Source organism: Pipistrellus kuhlii, unplaced genomic scaffold (assembly GCF_014108245.1).
Source record: "Pipistrellus kuhlii isolate mPipKuh1 unplaced genomic scaffold, mPipKuh1.p scaffold_m20_p_2, whole genome shotgun sequence".
NCBI classification, from domain to species: Eukaryota; Metazoa; Chordata; class Mammalia; order Chiroptera; family Vespertilionidae; genus Pipistrellus; species Pipistrellus kuhlii.
In genome coordinates, this window is record NW_023425515.1 from 112,614,285 (window position 1) to 112,632,019 (window position 17,735).

General features: G+C 46.6%; 1 non-coding gene across 1 annotated transcript; it reads left to right on the top strand.

Moving 5' to 3' along the window:
• Positions 1–7,354: 7,354 nt before the first annotated feature.
• LOC118725074 lies at positions 7,355–7,557 on the top strand. Its single transcript, XR_004989822.1, has one exon. It is a non-coding gene; the product is annotated as a small nucleolar RNA SNORA74 (small nucleolar RNA).
• Positions 7,558–17,735: the final 10,178 nt, after the last annotated feature.

Genomic DNA, 17,735 nt, shown 5'->3' on the forward strand with positions numbered 1-17,735 from the left:
TTCCCCCTCTGATCCTCCTGTGTCATTTTAAGTGATCCCCATCCCCCACCCCTGTGCCACTGAACACCTTCACCAGACATCCTCCCTACCCCTTTATCAGACATTTACCCCCTGGGGCCTGCCTGGGGGACTGTCACTTGGGCTTGCTGGGGCCTGGACCTGGGCTGCAGCAGTGTCTGCCACTGACTAAGAACCTTCAGTCATCATGAGGGCGGCCGCGAGCATCAGGTAGTGTCACCAGAGACAGACCAGCACTCAACACCTTCACCGTGTCCCGGCTGCTCTAATCCTGTTCTACAAGCATCTGCGAAAGTCTCTTTTCCCACCCTGCGCTCACCGCTTACTGCGACCTCCGCTCCGCTTCCACACAGCAGTGATGTCAGGACTCCGCCTAATGTCACTGGTTGCTAGACGCCAGTCAGGGTGGCCCTAGCGATCAGTTTACAGTAAATTAATTTTCATTCTGAGACAGCCTGGGGGCGCCTTATTTTGCGGGGATGCCTTATATTTCACTCAGAAGGAAACCTGTAAGTAGGTCTTATTTTCGGAGGATGTTTTATTTTCGGGGAAACACGGTAAAATACCAGCCATTATTGATTTATAAGACATTTGTAAGCTCTTCTTCTCTTCTTCCTATGTTTGACTTTGCTGATGGATCTACCTCTTCTTGTGCCCCAGAGAATTCTCTCAGGCTGTATGAGCAAACATGCCATAAATTATTGGAGACTCCATAAGGAAGGATATGTCGGGGGTATTTCACTACCTCTAGGACATTCACACAGCTGGCTTGCACCTGAATGACCAACCATTGTTCAAATACTGAACTACTTCTAAACTGCTTAGTAAACAACTACTGTCCTGAACCTCACCTTCCCTTGCCCTGTCTTAGCCCTGGAAGTGCCTGGCCCTCTCCTAGACACTGCCATGACCCAGCAAATAAAAGGCCAATGCTTGGTGCAAGTAAGGCCTTTGAGTACCCTGCTCCAGTTGGTGGCTGTTCTGATTAATTTGTGACTCTGCAGTCAGTCTGTCCCTAAATAATATTACTAGCATGGGACATTATTTTCCATTTCTCTCTTTGCCTTATATGGTGGGCCCCGTGTGCTGTGTTGTGGGACTATTGATCATGGACATGGTTACATACACTTGTATCAGCCAACGCTGTATGTAGACAACAGTAGTACAAAATGTGAAAGAGGAGTTAGAAGTATATTGTTGTAAGGTTCTCACACTATACATAAATAGTGTATTATTTGAAGATAGACTATGCTAATTAAGAGTGTATATTATTGCCCTCGCCAATTTGGCTCAGTGGAGAGAGCATCGGCCTGTGGACTAAAGGGTCCCGGGTACAATTCAGGTAAAGGGCACGTGCCTGGGTTGCTGGCTCGATTCTTGGTGGGGGCGTGCAGGAGGCAGCCCATCAATGAGTCTCTTCTCATTGATGTATCTATCTCTTTCTTCCTCCCTTTTCCTTTCTGAAATCAATAAAAAAAAATTTTTTTTAAAAAGTGTATATTATAAACCCTAGAGAAGCTACTAAATAAGTAAAAAAATGTTTAGTTAATAAGCCACAGTAGAGAGGATATGGAATAATGAACAGTCTAAAAAAATAGGAAAGAAGGAAAAAGGGAAAAGAACAAATAAGACAAATAGAAAACAAATATCATGAAGGTAGATTTAGTCCAGCATGTTGAACATATTATACATTAATGTAAACGTTTAAACATTTGAATCAAAAGGCAGAGATTGTTAAAGTGGATGAAAAAGCAAGACCTAACTATATGTTGTCTATAAGAAATGCACTTTAAATATGAGGATACAAATAGGTTAAAAAGAAGATGACAAAAATGTTTTTAAAAATCTCATTTCTGCCTTCTTTTTTTAAAAAAAATATTGATATTTTACAGAGAGAGAGAGAGCTAGAAAAGTCGAGAGAGAAACATCGACCAGCTGCCTCTTGCACACCCCCTATGGGGGATGTGCCCACAACCAATGTACATGCCCCTGACCGGAATCAAACCTGTCCGCAGACCGACGCTCTACCACTGAGCCAAACCGGTTTTGGCTATAGAAAGAAATCTTATTTTGCCATTGCTGGTGTAGCTCAGTGGGCTGGGCGTTATCTCTGCACCAAAGGTTGCAGGTTCAATTCCCAATCAGGGCACATGGTTGCAGGCTTGATCTTTGGTAGGGGGCATGAAGGAGACATTGATATTTCTCTTTTTCCCTTCCTCTCTCTCTAAGAAAGAAAGAAAGAAAAAGAAAGGAAGGAAGGAAGGAAGGAAGCTATTTCATTATCAGATAAAGTAAATTTCTGAACAATTAATAAAGGAATAAAGAGGAATATTTCAAAATGTCAAAGAGTTCAATTCATCCACAGGACAACAATCATATATTTGTATGCATCTAATGAGACATGTTTAAATACATAAGCAAAGACTGCTTCATGACTGAAGGGAGAAATATGCAAATTCAGAGTTTATAGTTTATTTTGACACTTTGCCCTCACTAATTTATAGCACAAGTAAACAGCAAATTTATAACAAGATAGAAGACTTGAACAATACTACCCACCAACTTGACCTGACGTTTATAGAACATTCAAACCAGCAACCAGTAGTATACATGCCTTCCCAATGCACTTGCGATAGTCACCAAATCCCAACAGAAATGGCAGCAGCCACAAGGCAAGCAGAAGGCGTAGCTCCACTTCAGAATAGAAAGTTTCAGTTGTAGAAAAAATAAATCCCAGATACAAGGGCTTCCACTTGGGTCGCCCAAGGGGCGTGGCTGGCCTACAAATCACCACAGGCCCCTCTCCCAGGCTACCCCACACCCTAAGGGAACTCCCACCCTGGTCCGGGACACCCTTCAGGGCAAACCAGCCTGCACCCAGGCACCAGGCCTCTATCCTATCTAGTAAGTATAATATGCAGATTGACCATTACTCCACCACACAAGATGGCTGCCCCCATGTGGACACAAGATGGTCACTACAAGATGACCAACAGGGAAGGGCAGTTGGGAGGGAACAGGCCTGTAAAAGAGGGCAGTTGGGGGTGATCAAGCCTGAGGGGGAGGGCAGTCAGGGGTGACTAGACGGGCAGAGGAGGGAAGTTGGGGACAAACAGGCTGGCAGGGGAGCAGTTAGACATCAATCAGGCTGGCAGGCAGAAGTGGTTAAGGGCAATCAAGAAGGCAGGCAGGCAAGCAATTGGGAGCCAGCAGTCCTGGATTGTGCGAGGGATGTCTGACTGCCCATTTAGGCCTGATCCCACCTGGCCTAAATGGGCTGTTGAACATCCCAGATTGGAGAGGGTGCAGGCTTGGCTGAGGGGCACCCCCTCCTATGCATGAATTTTGTGCACCAGGCCTCTAGTATATAGATAACGTTCTGTGAAATCAGAAAAGAGCCCTTCAGTCCCAAACTCATTGAACACATGTGCTCCTCCTGTGGCCCTCCCTGGACCTGGGTCTTGGGGGCGGGCCTTCACAGGTTACTTTTCAGATGCTGAGAGGGGCTGGGAGACCCAGCCCGTCCTCTGCTCATGGGTGCCGGCAGAATCTGCTCCTATGGGACCATTCTGTCCCATGTCTCTGCCTAAGCCACTGCCAGCTGCCAGGGGCCTCCAGAAAACCTTGGTCTGTGATCCCTTTCTCTAGCCTCAAACCCAGAAATGCATGTTGATTCCTCCCATGGCATCTCTGACCCACCCTCTGGCCCACTTCCCACTTTCAAGAACACCTGGTTACCGAGGGCCAGGACCTTAGGGTGGGGCCACAACTTTAGCACGTTCAGTACAGGGTCTGGGATTTGGTGCTCAATAAATGTCCAATCACTGATTTAAAAACAAAGAAACAGCCAAAACTTGTTTGGCTCAGTGGTAGAGCGTCAGTCTGCGGACTGAAGGGTCCTGGGTTCGATTCCGGTCAGGGGCATTGGTTGCGGGCACATCCCCGGTGGGGGGTGTGCAGGAGACAGCTGGTCAATGTTTCTCTCTCATCAATGTTTCTAGATATCTCTCTCCCTTCCTCTGTAAAATATCAATAAAAAAATATATTTAAAAACAAAGAAACACCTATTAACTTCACCACCTGCCTAACCCAGGACAGTTGCCAGGTTACCTGTGTAACCTGCCTTACCATTGTGACCTGTCTTAGTTCTGTGACCTGTTGCCACATGACACCCCACCAGGCTGGGCTGGGGCCACTGCAGGATGACTCCCCTGCAGGCTCAGGAAGAGCTCCCCAAGATCTTGTCATATTTAAACTCAGACTCGGCTGTTGAGGCAGAGCTGGCCACATGGAGAAAGGGGAAGCCACCACCAAAGGGGCAGCACGTGCCCCCGGGGCAGGGAGAACCAGGCTGGCTGGGTGCAGGAGAGGACGGGTGAGTAAAGGGCCCTTGTATGGGGAATGACATGATCAGGTTTATATTTTTTAAAGGTCACTGTGATTTTTGGCATTTGAAATTATATTTGAGGGTGTAGGATTCATACAGATGAAGAGGGTGAGATGTGCTTCAGGTACAGAGAGTGGGAACATGAGGAGGCAAGAGAGATGAACACTGGAGACCTGAGCACACACCTCTGAGAGGTGAGTTAGGGACAGGGCAGGGAAACAGAAGACCCTCCATTGAGGGTGCAGGGCAGGGGGGACATGGAACCCTCCATGGAGGGTATAGGTCAGGGGGGAGGGGACTGTCCAATGGAGGGTACAGGGCAGGGGGGAGGGACCCTCCATGGAGGGTACAGGGCAGGGAGACAGGGACCCTTCATGGAGGGGGCAGAGCAGGGGGGACAGGGGACCTGCCATGGAGGGAACGGGGAAGGGGGATAGGGGACTCTCCATGGAGGGTACAGGGCAGAGGGAAGACAACCCGCCATGGAGAGGACAGGGCAGTGGGGACAGGGACCCACCATGGAGGGTACAGGGAAAGGGGACAGGGAACCTTACATGGAGGGTATAGGGCAGGGGGACAGGGGACCCTCCATGGATGAAGCAGAGCAGCAGGGACAGGACGACCTCCATGGGAGAAACCCTCCATGGATGGAGCAGGAGAGTGGGGACATGGGAATCTCAGGGATAGGCAGGGCAGAAAAAATGGGAGTTTCCACTGCCCCCTGTCCTGTCCCCTCCATGGAGTGGAAAAAGCAGGTGGAACAGTGGACCCTCCACAGATGGGGTCTGGCAGAGCAGACAGGGGATCTTTCATGGAGGGGCCAGGGCAGGGAGGACAGGGGACCTTACATAAAGGGGGCAGAACAGGAGTACTGGAGACCCTCCATGGAGAGGGAAGTACTGGGATTAGAGAGATGACAAAGGGGCACTGCCCCCTCCAAGGAGAGTCCTCTTTCCCCGCCAAGAAGGTTTCCCTGTTCTCCCAGCCCTGCCCCTTCCCATGGTCCCCTGTTCTTTCTGCCTTCCAATGGAGGGCCCACAATCTCCCTTGTTTGACCACTCTGTGGTTGGTTCCTTCTCTCCTCAGCCTTGTCCCCTCCATGGAGGGTCTTCTGTTTCCCTCTCAGGTCCCCTCACTGACAGGCATCTGAGGGGCATGTGCTCTGGTCTTTCCGGTCTTCATCTCTCCTGACTCCAGGCCACGTGCTCACTCTCTGTACCTGAAGCACATTCTCACCCTCTTCAACTATCTAAATCCCATCTGTGCTCTCAAGGCACGTCTCAAATGTCATTTCAAATGTCAAATCATAAAGTGATCTCCACAGGGGAAGGGAGTGGGGGAAAGTAGGAGATGGTAAAGGGGGGACAGATTGTGATGGAAGGAGACTTGCCTTGGGGTAGTGAACACACAATACAATCCTACGTAATAAAGGAGTAATATGTAAATTAACCACCATGCTGCTACACCCACCAGCCACACCCACCAGCCAATCACAGCAAGTATGCAAATGAACCCCAACCAAGATGGATGCCATTGGGTTTCCCTGGAAAAACAGAAAGCCAAGCTTTCCACACACCCTGGTGGGCCCAGGCCTCTACACAAGGGTACAAAATTTCAATTATAGAAGGTAAATAAATTCCAAAGAAATGGCGGCAGCCACGGAGCTGAAAGAGTAGGAAGCTAGGGCAATGGAGGAAGCCAAGCTTCTGCAGCCCTGGCCAGCTCAGGCCTTCATTCCAGGCTACAAAGTTCAATTGTAGAAGATACATAAATTCCAACATAAATGGCTGCTGCCACGGAGCAAACAGGAGGCTTGGCTCCACTCCAGGCTATAAAATTTCAATTGTAAAAGATAAATAAACACCAGATGCCAGGGCCTCCGCTTGCATCAGAAGGGAGCATGGTCAGCCTGCAAACCACCACAGGCCCCTCTCCCAGGCCACCCTCACCCCAAGGGAATCCCCACCCTGATTCAGGACACCCTTTAGGGCAAACCAGCTGGCCCCCACCCATACACAAGGCCTCTATCTTATCTAATAAAAGAGTAATATGCAGATTGACCATCACTCCAACACACAAGATGGCTGCCCCCATGTGGTCAAAGATCCTGTCCCCATGTGGACACAAGATTGCCACCACAGGATGGCCAGAAGTGGAGATCAGTTGGGAGAGACCAGGCCTGCAAGAAAGAGCAGTTGTGGACAATCAGGAAAGCAGAGGAGGGCAGTAGGGAGGGACCAGGCCTGCAAGGGAAGGCAGTTGAGAGGGACCAGGTCTGTAGGGGAGGGCAATTAGGGGTGATCAGGCCATCAGAGGAGGGAAGTTGGGAGCAAACAGGCTGCCAGGGGAACATTTACCCATCAATCAGGCTGGTCTGGGAGTGGTTAGGGGGTGATCAGGCTGGCAGGCAGAGTGGCTAGGGATAATCAGGAAGGCAGTCAGGCCAGCAGTTGGGAGCCAGCAGTCCTGGATTGTGAGAGGGATGTCTAACCCCTGGAAGGGTCCCATATTGGAGAGGCTGCAGGCTAGGCTGAGGGACACGCCCCATGCACGAATTTTGTGCACCAGGCCTCTAGTATACACATTATACATTACAGAAGTGAATACCTAAAACCTATATAATTTTATTAACCAATGTCAACCCAATAAATTCAATTAAAAATAAATAAAAGGCGGGGGCCTTGGCGGGTGATTGGATCATGAGGGTGGAGCTCTCATGAATAGGATTAATACACCTTTAAAAGAAACCCCATACTAGACTATTCCAGGGGATCACTTTGCAAGTTCTATATATGTTTATGCTGTAAACTTGAAATATTGAATGCCAACTCTAATTGGGAAAAAATTAATTGTTAAAAATGAAATTTAAAAATAATAAACATATAATGATAAATCAGAAAGTGATCTTTAAAACATATAAATCAGATCATGTCTAAAAGTCTGAAGGGCTCCAGCAGTAGTCAGCTATGCAGACAGAATCATGTCTGTGATGGTGTTACACTGCTGGGAGAGGAATACCCTGTCTTCTTTCTCCAGTCGCCTCTGTCACTGTTCTGACCACAGCTGGCACTGGGGCAAGGCAGAACTGTGCTTCCTTGAGAGCAAGCTAAGCATCACTTTGGCTGCTTAGTTCTGGTGTGGGAGCAGACACAGAGAAAACGTATTTTTAAGCTTTAATGGTTCTAATAGCATTTTCAACCCTCCCAAGGGACCAGTGACTTTTGCCTGCTCTTCCCTGCACTCCTGCCAGCCTGGCCCACCCAATCTTGAGGACAGAGGGCTGGCGCAGTGTTGGCCAGGAAGCTAGGGAACATGCATCTGGGTGGCTGTCTGAACAGAACTGCCGTTCTCTTAGGATGGAAATGGAGGGAAGCATCTGCTAGTATCAGTCATGCACGTAGAGACTCTACTTTTCATGACACAGTAATAGGATCACAGCTGCATGACCCTGCCATGTTCTCCTTCCCGACCACGTTCCAGGGACCCAAGAATCGCCCACCATGACAAGCAGCTTCCTGGCCTCTGAGAACTCACTGACACTCTGCAAAGCCCTTAAGCTCACACGGCTGATCTCAGGCTATGGATCCCAGACATCTTAACTCCTGGGAAGCAACCTGTTGTGACTTTTAAATTCCACTCCTACAGTGGAATTACTTGAGTAGTCACTGAGAACCTGCCTCATGCAATCTGAGTACCTGCAGAGGCTCTTTCAGTGACTGAGCCTAACAGACAGCCAGCAAGTGGAGGCAATTCTTGGGGTGCCTTGGGAGCTTTGTTGAACGGCCCCTAGGCCCAGTGCTAAGAAAAGCCAGCCTTGGTTTGGATCATCTTGTGCTCATTCAGGCCTGGCAGAGGTAGCCACACACTGTGAATTGCTTTGTAGCTCCCAAGAGGTTGCCCAGGGCCAGTCACAGGAAGCATCTGAAATTGGCTGGTACCAGATTCCCGCCCAGAAGGCCCCAGCGGCCAGATTCAGATGACATCAGAGCAGGATCCAGTTAGGCTTTACATGTAGCATATCCCACATGATGTTATTAACCAATACATTCAATTTAAATCACAGGAACAATATTGTGATAGAAGCTATAATGTTGATGGACTTTGATGACATGTTCAGTGCAAAAGCCAGTGAAAAGATGACAACTACTGTGAGATTCCACGCACATGAAGTCCCTAGACCCATCAGAGTCAGAGGTGGAAGGGAAGATGAAGGTACCAGTGGTGGTGGTGGTGGGGGAAATGGGGTGGAATGCAGAGTTGTTTACTGCGGACAGAGTTTTGGTTGGAGAAGATGGGAAAAGTGATGGAGATGATGGTGGTGTGGGCCACACAACTGCACTGTGCATTGACAAAAAAGTGAAAATGGAAATAAGCCAGTCAGAGAAAGACTAATGCCATATGATTTCACTTGTATGTGGAATCTAATTAGCAAAATAGATTAACATAGAAAATAGAAACAGACTCATAGAAAGAGAACAGAATAACAGCTATCAAGGGGAAAGTGGCTGTGGGTGTGGGTGAAAAAGATGAAGGTGTAGGGAGAAGGTGGAGTGCAGATTGTTTACTGGGGACAGAATTTCGGGTGGAGAAGATGGGAAAAGTGATGGAGATGATGGTGGGGTGGGCTGCACAACACTATCAATGTCCTTTATGCCACTGCACTGTGCACTGAAAAACAATGGAAATGATAAATTTCACTGTGATACAACGATGCACAAAAAGGTAAAGGAAATGAAGGCCAGGTCTTCAAACAAAACCAAGGTGGGACATGCTCAGGCCACCTGAATCCCCGCTCCCAGCAGGCCTCTGGACACAAAGTGATGAGAAAGGCCTGGGGTGTGAGGTCCATTAGGAAACACTGGGTAAGCCTTGATTCTGCTGGCTACCCCACCAGTCTATTAAGAAAAGCAGAGCAACTGCGTGGGGATCAACATCGTGGGCAGAGAGGTGCACCTTTGTGGGGAATTCATTTTGTGCAGCCACTTTGGAAAGCAGTAAGGAGTTACCTCAAAAATTAAAAATGGTTCTTCCATGTAACAAAGAGAACCCATTTCTGGAAATGTATCCCCAAAAAATCAGAGACATTGATTGGAAAGAATATATGCACTGCTATGCTCAATGCAGTGTTACTTACAATATTAATATCTGGAAGCATCCCAAGTGCCCATCAATAAGGTGAGTGGATAAAAATGCTTTGGTACATAGACACAATGGAATACTAATTGGCTATGAGAAGAAAGGGAATCTTACTATTTGTGACACGTGCATGGACCTGGAGAGCCTTCTGGTAAGTGAAATAACGTGGATGGGCCTTGGCATGTTTAGTGCAAAAGCCAGTCGAAAGAAGTCAACTACTGTGTGATTCCACTCACATGAGGTCCTTAGCGCCATCAGAGTCAGAGATGGAAGGTAAGATGAAGGTACCAGTGCTGATGTTTTGGTGATTGTGGTGGTAGTGGTGGGGGACAGGTGTGTGAGATGCAGAGTTGTTTTTAATTGTTTATTTATTTATTATTATTATTTTTAAAACATTTTATTGATCTTTTACAGAGAGGAAGAGAGGGGGATAGAGAGTTAGAAAAATCGATGAGAAAGAATCATGGATCAGCTGCCTCTTGCACTCCCACACTAGGGTTGTGCCCGCAACCAAGATACATGCCCTTGACCGGAATCAACCTGGGAACTTTCATTCTGCAGGCCCATGCTCTCTCCACTGAGCCAAACCGGTTTCAGCGAGTTTTTTTTTTTTTTTTTTTTTTTTTTTTAATGGGGCCAGAGTTTCCATTGGAGAAGATGGAAAACATGATGGAGATGATGGTGGTTCAGCTCCCACAACAGTATCAATGTCCTTAACGCCACTGCACTGTGGATTGAAAAGCAGTGAGAATGGAAAATGTATCTGTGATAAAACTATCCGAAAAAACAGAAAGGAAAAGAAGGCCAGGTCTTCAAACAGAACCATGGTCAGAGGTGCTCAGGCCACCGGAATTCCTGCTCCCAGCAGGCCTCTGGACACACATGATGAGAGGAGCCAGGGGTGTGAGATCCACGGAGAAACCCTGGGAAAGTCTTGCTTCCCCCTTGCTACCCAACCGACCTATTGAGAAAAGCAGGGATGCTTCGAGGGGGTCACCATCCTGTGCAGAGGGGCACACATCTCTGTGGGGAATGCATTATGGGCAGCCAGTATGGAAAGTACTAAGGAGTTACCTCAAAAATTAGAAATAGAACTTCTTTATGGCAGAGCAATTCCACTTCTGGGAATGTATCCCAAGGAGTCAGCGACATTGATTGGAAAGAATATATTCAAAGCTATGGTCTTGCATTGTTATGTACAATACCAAGATCTGGAAGCATCCCATGTGCCATCAGTAAAATTGCTTTGGCACGTTGAGATCATGGAATACTGCTTGGCTGTGAAGAGGAAGGGAATCTTACTATTTGTGACAGCCTGGATGGACCTGGAGAGCCTTCTGGTAAGTGAAATAACGTGGATGGACCTTGACATGTTTAGTGCAACAGCCAGTCGAAAGAAGTCAACTACTGTGTGATTCCACTCACATGAGGTCCTTAGCGCCATCAGAGTCAGAGATGGAAGGTAAGATGAAGGTACCGGTGCTGATGTTGTGGTGATTGTGGTGGTGGTGGTGGGGGACAGGTGTGTGAGATGCAGAGTTGTTTTTTATTGTTTATTTATTTATTATTATTTTTATTTAAACATTTTATTGATTTTTTACAGAGAGGAAGAGAGGGGGATAGAGAGTTATAAACATTGATGAGAAAGAATCATGGATCAGTTGCCTCTTGCACTCCCAACTAGGGTTGTACCCGCAACTAAGATACATGCCCTTGGCCGGAATTGAACCTGGGAACTTTTAGTCCGCAGGCCCACGCTCAATCCACTGAGCCAAACTGTTTTGGCGAATTTTTTTTTTTTTTTTTTAATGGGGCCAGAGTTTCCATTGGAGAAAATGGGAAACATGATGGAGATGATGGTGGTTCGGCTCCCACAACAGTATCAATGTCCTTAATGCCACTGCACTGTGGATTGAAAAGCAGTGAGAATGGAAAATGTATTTGTGATAAAAACTATCCGAAAAAACAGAAAGGAAAAGAAGGCTAGGTCTTCAAAAAAAACCCGTGGTCAGAGGCTCTCAGGCCACCTGAATTCCAGCTCCCAGCAGGCCTTTGGAAGCACATGATGAGAGGAGCCAGGGGTGTGAGGTCCACGGAGAAACCCTGGGCAAGTCTTGCTTCCCACTTGCTACCCAACCGACCTATTGAGAAAAGCAGGGATGCTTCGAGGGGGTCACCATCCTGTGCAGAGGGGCACACATCTCTGTGGGGAATGCATTATGGGCAGCCAGTATGGAAAGCAGTAAGGAGTTACCTCAAAAATTAGAAATGGAACTTCTTTGTGGCAGAGCAATTCCACTTCTGGGAATGTATCCCAAGGAGTCAGCGACATTGATTGGAAAGAATATATTCAAAGCTATGTTCTTGCATTGTTATGTACAATACCAAGATCTGGAAGCATCCCATGTGCAATCAGTAAAATTGCTTTGGCACGTTGAGATCATGGAATACTGCTTGGCTGTGAAGAGGAAGGGAATCTTACGATTTGTGACAGCCTGGATGGACCTGGAGAGCCTTCTGGTAAGTGAAATAACGTGGATGGACCTTGACATGTTTAGTGCAACAGCCAGTCGAAAGAAGTCAACTACCGTGTGATTCCACTCACATGAGGTCCTTAGCGCCATCAGAGTCAGAGATGGAAGGTAAGATGAAGGTACCAGTGCTGATGTTGTGGTGATTGTGGTGGTGGTGGTGGGGGACAGGTGTGTGAGATGCAGTTGTTTTTTATTGTTTATTTATTTATTATTATTATTTCTTAAACATTTTATTGATTTTTTACAGAGAAGAAGAGAGGGGGATAGAGAGTTAGAAACATCGATGAGAAAGAATCATGGATCAGCTGCCTCCTGCACTCCCACTACTAGGGTTGTGCCCGCAACCAAGATACATGCCCTTGGCCGGAATCAAACCTCGGAACTTTCAGTCCACAGGCCCACGCTCAATCCACTGGGCTAAACTGGTTTTGGCGAATTTTATTTTTATTTTTTAATGGGGCCAGAGTTTCCATTGGAGAAGATGGGAAACATGATGGAGATGATGGTGGTTCGGCTCCCACAACAGTATCAATGTCCTTAACGCCACTGCACTGTGGATTGAAAAGCAGTGAGAATGGAAAATGTATCTGTGATAAAACTCTCCGAAAAAACAGAAAGGAAAAGAAGGCCAGGTCTTCAAACAGAACCATGGTCAGAGGTGCTCAGGCCACCTGAATTCCCGCTCCCAGCAGGCCTCTGGACGCACATGATCAGAGGAGCCAGGGGTGTGAGATCCATGGAGAAACCCTGGGCAAGTCTTGCTTCCCCCTTGCTACCCAACCGACCTATTGAGAAAAGCAGGGATGCTTCGAGGGGGTCATCCTCCTGTGCAGAGGGGCACACATCTCTGTGGGGAATGCATTATGGGCAGCCAGTATGGAAAGCAGTAAGGAGTTACCTCAAAAATTAGAAATAGAACTTCTTTATGGCAGAGCAATTCCACTTCTGGGAATGTATCCCAAGGAGTCAGCGACATTGATTGGAAAGAATATATTCAAAGCTATGTTCTTGCATTGTTATGTACAATACCAAGATTTGGAAGCATCCCATGTGCCATCGGTAAAATTGCTTTGGCACGTTGAGATCATGGAATACTGCTTGGCTGTGAAGAGGAAGGGAATCTTACTATTTGTGACAGCCTGGATGGACCTGGAGAGCCTTCTGGTAAGTGAAATAACGTGGATGGACCTTGACATGTTTAGTGCAAAAGCCAGTCGAAAGAAGTCAACTTCTGTGTGATTCCACTCACATGAGGTCCTTAGCGCCATCAGAGTCAGAAATGGAAGGTAAGATGAAGGTACCAGTGCTGATGTTGTGGTGATTGTGGTGGTGGTGGTGGGGGACAGGTGTGTGAGATGCAGAGTTGTTTTTTATTGTTTATTTATTTATTATTATTTTTATTTAAACATTTTTTTGATTTTTTACAGAGAGGAAGAGAGGGGGATAGAGAGTTAGAAACATCGATGAGAAAGAATCATGGATCAGCTGCCTCTTGCACTCCCACACTAGGGTTGTGCCCGCAACTAAGATACATGCCCTTGGCCGGAATTGAACCTGGGAACTTCCAGTCCACAGGCCCATGCTCAATCCACTGAGCCAAACTGGTTTTGGCAAATTTTTTTTTTTTTTTTTTAAATGGGGCCAGAGTTTCCATTGGAGAAGACGGGAAACATGATGGAGATGATGGTGGTTCGGCTCCCACAACAGTATCAATGTCCTTAACGCCACTGCACTGTGGATTGAAAAGCAGTGAGAATGGAAAATGTATCTGTGATAAAAGCTATCCGAAAAAACAGAAAGGAAAAGAAGGCCAGGTCTTCAAACAAAACCAAGGTGGGACATGCTCAGGCCACCTGAATCCCCGCTCCCAGCAGGCCTCTGGACACAAAGTGATGAGAAAGGCCTGGGGTGTGAGGTCCATTAGGAAACACTGGGTAAGCCTTGGTTCTGCTGGCTACCCCACCAGTCTATTAAGAAAAGCAGAGCAACCTCGTGGGGATCAACATCGTGGGCAGAGAGGTGCACCTTTGTGGGGAATTCATTTTGTGCAGCCACTTTGGAAAGCAGTAAGGAGTTACCTCAAAAATTAGAAATAGAACTTCTTTATGGCAGAGCAATTCCACTTCTGGGAATGTATCCCAAGGAGTCAGCGACATTGATTGGAAAGAATATATTCAAAGCTATGTTCTTGCATTGTTATGTAAAATACCAAGATTTGGAAGCATCCCATGTGCCATCGGTAAAATTGCTTTGGCACGCTGAGATCATGGAATACTGCTTGGCTGTGAAGAGGAAGGGAATCTTACTATTTGTGACAGCCTGGATGGACCTGGAGAGCCTTCTGGTAAGTGAAATAACGTGGATGGACCTTGACATGTTTAGTGCAAAAGCCAGTCGAAAGAAGTCAACTTCTGTGTGATTCCACTCACATGAGGTCCTTAGCGCCATCAGAGTCAGAGATGGAAGGTAAGATGAAGGTACCGGTGCTGATGTTGTGGTGATTGTGGTGGTGGTGGTGGGGGACAGGTGTGTGAGATGCAGAGTTGTTTTTTATTGTTTATTTATTTATTATTATTTTTATTTAAACATTTTTTTGATTTTTTACAGAGAGGAAGAGAGGGGGATAGAGAGTTAGAAACATCGATGAGAAAGAATCATGGATCAGCTGCCTCTTGCACTCCCACACTAGGGTTGTGCCCGCAACTAAGATACATGCCCTTGGCCGGAATTGAACCTGGGAACTTCCAGTCCACAGGCCCATGCTCAATCCACTGAGCCAAACTGGTTTTGGCAAATTTTTTTTTTTTTTTTTTTAAATGGGGCCAGAGTTTCCATTGGAGAAGACGGGAAACATGATGGAGATGATGGTGGTTCGGCTCCCACAACAGTATCAATGTCCTTAACGCCACTGCACTGTGGATTGAAAAGCAGTGAGAATGGAAAATGTATCTGTGATAAAAGCTATCCGAAAAAACAGAAAGGAAAAGAAGGCCAGGTGTTCAAACAAAACCAAGGTGGGACATGCTCAGGCCACCTGAATCCCCGCTCCCAGCAGGCCTCTGGACACAAAGTGATGAGAAAGGCCTGGGGTGTGAGGTCCATTAGGAAACACTGGGTAAGCCTTGGTTCTGCTGGCTACCCCACCAGTCTATTAAGAAAAGCAGAGCAACCTCGTGGGGATCAACATCGTGGGCAGAGAGGTGCACCTTTGTGGGGAATTCATTTTGTGCAGCCACTTTGGAAAGCAGTAAGGAGTTACCTCAAAAATTAAAAATGGTTCTTCCATGTAACAAAGAGAACCCATTTCTGGAAATGTATCCCCAAAAAATCAGAGACATTGATTGGAAAGAATATATGCACTGCTATGCTCAATGCAGTGTTACTTACAATATTAATATCTGGAAGCATCCCAAGTGCCCATCAATAAGGTGAGTGGATAAAAATGCTTTGGTACATAGACACAATGGAATACTAATTGGCTATGAGAAGAAAGGGAATCTTACTATTTGTGACACGTGGATGGACCTGGAGAGCCTTCTGGTAAGTGAAATAACGTGGATGGGCCTTGGCATGTTTAGTGCAAAAGCCAGTCGAAAGAAGTCAACTACTGTGTGATTCCACTCACATGAGGTCCTTAGCGCCATCAGAGTCAGAGATGGAAGGTAAGATGAAGGTACCAGTGCTGATGTTGTGGTGATTGTGGTGGTGGTGGTGGGGGACAGGTGTGTGAGATGCAGAGTTGTTTTTTATTGTTTATTTATTTATTATTATTATTTTTTAAACATTTTGTTGATTTTTTACAGAGAGGAAAAGAGGGGGATAGAGAGTTAGAAACATTGATGAGAAAGAATCATGGATCAGCTGCCTCTTGCACTCCCACACTAGGGTTGTGCCCGCAACCAAGATACATGCCCTTGACCGGAATCGAATCTGGGAACTTTCAGTACTCAGGCCCATGCTCTCTCCACTGAGCCAAACCGGTTTCGGAAAGTTTTTTTTTTTTTTTTTTTTTTTTTTTTTTTTTTTTTTAATGGGGCCAGAGTTTCCATTGGAGAAGACGGGAAACATGATGGAGATGATGGTGGTTCGGCTCCCACAACAGTATCAATGTCCTTAATGCCACTACACTGTGGATTGAAAAGCAGTGAGAATGGAAAATGTATCTGTGATAAAAACTATCTGAAAAAACAGAAAGGAAAAGAAGGCCAGGTCTTCAAATAAAACCATGGTCGGAGGTGCTCAGGCCACCTGAATTCCCGCTCCCAGCAGGCCTTTTGACGCACATGATCAGAGGAGCCAGGGGTGTGAGGTCCACGGAGAAACCCTGGGCAAGTCTTGCTTCCCCCTTGCTACCCAACCGACCTATTGAGAAAAGCAGGGATGCTTCGAGGGGGTCACCATCCTGTGCAGAGGGGCACACATCTCTGTGGGGAATGCATTATGGGCAGCCAGTATGGAAAGCAGTAAGGAGTTACCTCAAAAATTAGAAATGGAACTTCTTTGTGGCAGAGCAATTCCACTTCTGGGAATGTATCCCAAGGAGTCAGCGACATTGATTGGAAAGAATATATTCAAAGCTATGTTCTTGCATTGTTATGTACAATACCAAGATCTGGAAGCATCCCATGTGCCATCGGTAAAATTGCTTTGGCACGTTGAGATCATGGAATACTGCTTGGCTGTGAAGAGGAAGGGAATCTTACTATTTGTGACAGCCTGGATGGACCTGGAGAGCCTTCTGGTAAGTGAAATAACGTGGATGGACCTTGACATGTTTAGTGCAAAAGCCAGTCAAAAGAAGACAACTACTGTGTGATTCCACTCACATGAGGTCCTTAGTGCCATCAGAGTCAGAGATGGAAGGTAAGATGAAGGTACCAGTGCTGATATTGTGGTGATTGTGCTGGTGGTGGTGGGGGACAGGTGTGTGAGATGCAGAGTTGTTTTTTATTGTTTATTTATTTATTATTATTTTTATTTAAACATTTTTTTGATTTTTTACAGAGAGGAAGAGAGGGGGATAGAGAGTTAGAAACATCGATGAGAAAGAATCATGGATCAGCTGCCTCCTGCACTCCCACTACTAGGGTTGTGCCCGCAACCAAGATACATGCCCTTGGCCGGAATCAAACCTCGGAACTTTCAGTCCACAGGCCCACGCTCAATCCACTGGGCTAAACTGGTTTTTGTGAATTTTATTTTTATTTTTTAATGGGGCCAGAGTTTCCATTGGAGAAGATGGGAAACATGATGGAGATGATGGTGGTTCGGCTCCCACAACAGTATCAATGTCCTTAACGCCACTGCACTGTGGATTGAAAAGCAGTGAGAATGGAAAATGTATCTTTGATAAAACTCTCCGAAAAAACAGAAAGGAAAAGAAGGCCAGGTCTTCAAACAGAACCATGGTCAGAGGTGCTCAGGCCACCTGAATTCCCGCTCCCAGCAGGCCTCTGGACGCACATGATCAGAGGAGCCAGGGGTGTGAGATCCATGGAGAAACCCTGGGCAAGTCTTGCTTCCCACTTGCTACCCAACCGACCTATTGAGAAAAGCAGGGGTGCTTCGAGGGTGTCATCCTCCTGTGCAGAGGGGCACACATCTCTGTGGGGAATGCATTATGGGCAGCCAGTATGGAAAGTACTAAGGAGTTACCTCAA